This window comes from Poecilia latipinna, unplaced genomic scaffold, assembly GCF_001443285.1.
Source record: "Poecilia latipinna isolate Pla-1442-1.1 unplaced genomic scaffold, P_latipinna-1.0 Scaffold1620, whole genome shotgun sequence".
NCBI lineage: Eukaryota > Metazoa > Chordata > Actinopteri > Cyprinodontiformes > Poeciliidae > Poecilia > Poecilia latipinna.
Genome location: NW_015114236.1, coordinates 157,724 through 161,173, shown reverse-complemented (window position 1 = coordinate 161,173; position 3,450 = coordinate 157,724). Strand labels below are relative to the sequence as shown.

Below are 3,450 nucleotides of genomic sequence, written 5' to 3'. Positions count from 1 at the left end.
TTTTTTTTTTTTTTTTTTTTTTTTTTAAACATGGGGATGAATTGGTGTGTTTTTAACTTAAGAAACCTATTATTTTTTTTTTTATGTCTAACCCTTTTTACAATTGTAGTAAGTTACCAGGTGTGAAGTAGTAATTTATAAACAGACTGTAGTAGCTTGCTTGTACTGTGTTAGCCAAGTGGATGGAGGTATTTCTGTTTGTGCTTTTCTTCCTCTTCCCCCTCCTCTTTTTGTTTATAAGTTTATTTTCCTCTATCTCTTCAGTTTTTTTGTTTTGTTTTTTTTTTTCTCTCTCTCCCCGTTGTTGGGTCTGAGTTGAGGTCCTGATAACCACTGGTGGTTAAAGATGTCGAGATGTCGCATAGAATCAATTTAAATACCTTTCATGCTGTGAAGATTCCCGTACTCCGAGTTCCAGGCTCCCTGTTAAACAATCAGAGGTTTCGCTCGCTCCTTAGGAAAATGGAAAAATCTGCCCTTCCCCTCCTGAAGAAAGAGTAGTGTCGCTATGGAAGATAGCTCAAAGAAAACCCTGACCCCAAAACTCTTTGTTGTTTGTTTTTTTCTTAACTAAATTCCCACAGCATAATGTTTAAAATGGGTATCTCCGCATTTTAAATAAAAGTTATATATGAATCGGTGCTGATTTTATATATGTGCTTTTGTTTGTTTTGTTTTGTTTTTCTTTTTTTCCAATCTTAAGCCCGAAAGTTTGAGAAATGTATAAGTAAAACTTAAAAAAAAAAAGAAAAAAAAAAAGAAAGCATGTGCAGCCATGCGTCAAGGAAGATTTTTAAATTTGTATTTTTAAGTTCCTATATATTTTTTTTCTTTCTTCTTTGTCTTGATACCGTCTTTGAATTTCTACCTTTTTTCCTACGTGTAAATTAGTTTGGATATAACTAATGAAAAAGAACTTGTGAAATTGAGCTTTTAAGGTTTTTTCTCAACATTGAAAAGAGTCCTGTCACAAATGATGATGATGATGATAATAATAATGGTAATGGAGAAAAAAAAAAAGATGCTTCTAGATTTCAAATGTCTCAACCTGTAAGGCAGTCACTCAGACAGTACTGAACTCCGACGTTATTCAGCAGCGCTGTGGCAGCTAGACAAAAAGCTTAGATTTTGACATACGTTTGTCAACACGAGTTTCAATGAAATGTTTTGTCTACTGAGGTCGTTTATTTTGTAGTCATTCCATGCTTAAGCCTTAAAAAACATGCTCGTGGAGGTCACCTTCTCTCACAGTAATCTTCCATGTCCGAGGTGGATAAATTGGCTCTTAGAACATGAACTATGAGGTGGTCGGATGTAATGTGATAAAGTAGATAAACAGCCTATACGTGTTTTTGCCTAATTATTTTATGTAAGTAAAAAAACAAAACTCTTTTAAGGAAAGAAAAAAAAAAGTACTGTTTATTGTTTGTTACTTACCACTACATCGGTATAAATCCTTATTAGATCATGTGTACATATACAAAATTTAATTTCCTTGCTTTTTGGACATTTCTGTTTTATTCTCCTGCACTCTTGCCTACAGTCTTGAGTTATTTGTCTATTATCCCATCCTCGTTTCAGTCACTCTTGTTTTTTTTTTTTTTTTTTTTTTTTTTTTTTTTTCTGATTTGTACTTGTCTGGAGACAGTAACTTTTGAATAAAAATCAACACATTTCTTCTGTGGTACATCTTACTTTTTAAACTGTTCTCGTTCCGTTTTCCTAAGTGCTATCGGGTTGGAACCGGGCCTGTTAGTTAGCCAACAAATTCACTGACATGCAAGTGCATTCCAGTCAATTAGAATACTGTTAAAAATAATGACCACAATCCAACATCAACCTTATCATTCACTATTTTAAGTAACAAATATTTCTGTATTTGGTATTTAATTTGCTTGTAGGAGTGGCAGAGTTAAAGTACACCATCACTCAGTCGTGACTTATCCTACTGATTTAATCAATTCTAACAGAAAGCAGTGTGTTGACAATGACTCCAGTTGGTTAAAAACTTGTGGCTCTTATTTAAAAAGGCAGTTTTATTTCATCAGTGTGATATGGTTTGTTCCACATATCATATATAAAAACATCAAACTTTAATAATAAAAAAAAAAAAAGTTGGAGGAAGGAAAAAATGTGAGATGGTGCTGCCAAACTGAAGTATGGTGAGGTTTCCTCATAACGAGGTGTCGGGCCTATTTAAAACATGCTTATCAGTTTGAATACATCAAGATACTCGGTCTTTGTCACCTTATGCTCAAGAGGAAGTTCCTTTGAAACGGCTGTTTCAGCGAGACGGTCTTTCTGAAGACACCAGTAAGCAAACATCTCAAAAAAAACAAGACGAACTGAACTGTCATCCTATCATACTCCTGAGCTGAAATATCTGTTTACAGGTAACAGAAAGTGAAAGGTAGTTCCCAGAAACGGCTTTGCGCATTTTCAGATTTATGCTTTCATTAATTGTTCACATCAACTTATCTGTGCTGAGTTGTGGGGCCTGGCGTCTATTTCCAGTGCCCGCTGTATCCTTGAAAAGTCTTAAAAAGCATGAAATTCATGTCTCTGAAATTAAAGCCTTAAAATGTCTTGCATTAAAAAAAAATAGTTGACCTTAGATGTGTTAATCACGGGTCCTAAATTTTATTGTGGCAGGACTATTTAATCAAGTAGTTTTGTATACCTCGAGTTTGACTTTCCTGTCGGGCAACGGCTTGAGTCGCACGGGGACATCTTGACTTCGTTCTGTGACTAACGGCGGTTGAGGCTACTGCTAACTAGCTGCTAATTGGTTAGCCTTTGCGTCCATCGTGGGTAAGTGCAAATTTATCGCCGGTTGCCAGCGGCTCGCTTCTGTTGCCAAACAATAGAATGCTACACGAAAAAAAAAAAGCTTGGCACTATGGAGCCATAATGCCTCTTTAGTCTATAGAATGTAACATTTCCAATCCATTTAGAAATGTGTGTGGAAATCAAAGCTGCTTAAATTTAAAGTTTTAAACGCACTGCTAATATTTAGCTAGAATTTTTTGACCCAAATGAGATATTTCGACTGCTTATTTCTGGTAACTGAAACTACACGCCGTAACTGAAAATGAAAACTCAAATTAAAAAAAAATTGAAATGTTGCATAACACTAATAAAATGTTGTTTTTAAAGTTGAAATGGCTTAGATAATCAGGGGGAAGATTGCTAACCAGACAGGTGTCCAGTGCTGCCCGACCAACCAGGATACCCAATTGATATGCTCAGTTGCCAGTATAAAATAAAATGGCACTACAAGTTTAAAACAATGGATCTCTCCCTTTATTTTACACATTTTATTTACTAAATTAGTCATGTGAAAGATTTAATTGGATGCAAATCATGTTTTGGTGCACCTATCAGCAGGGGCGGATCTAGAAAAATATTTATGGGGTGGCAAGAGGGTGGCAGGGACTTTTTCAGGGGTGG

At 35.3% G+C, this 3,450-nt stretch overlaps 1 protein-coding gene across 4 annotated transcripts in view; it reads left to right on the top strand.

The window, feature by feature from the left end:
* The first annotated feature begins 2,214 nt into the window (after nucleotides 1-2,214).
* Nucleotides 2,215-3,450, top strand: part of efnb1 (ephrin-B1) — a 150,668-nt gene continuing 149,432 nt past the window's right edge. For 2 of the 4 annotated variants that reach the window (XM_015059323.1, XM_015059321.1), the window contains exon 1: nucleotides 2,215-2,393. The gene's annotated coding sequence lies outside the window, so the exon portion shown is untranslated. The remainder of the gene's footprint in view (nucleotides 2,394-3,450) is intronic. The other 2 variants (XM_015059326.1, XM_015059322.1) reach the window with 2 other exon arrangements.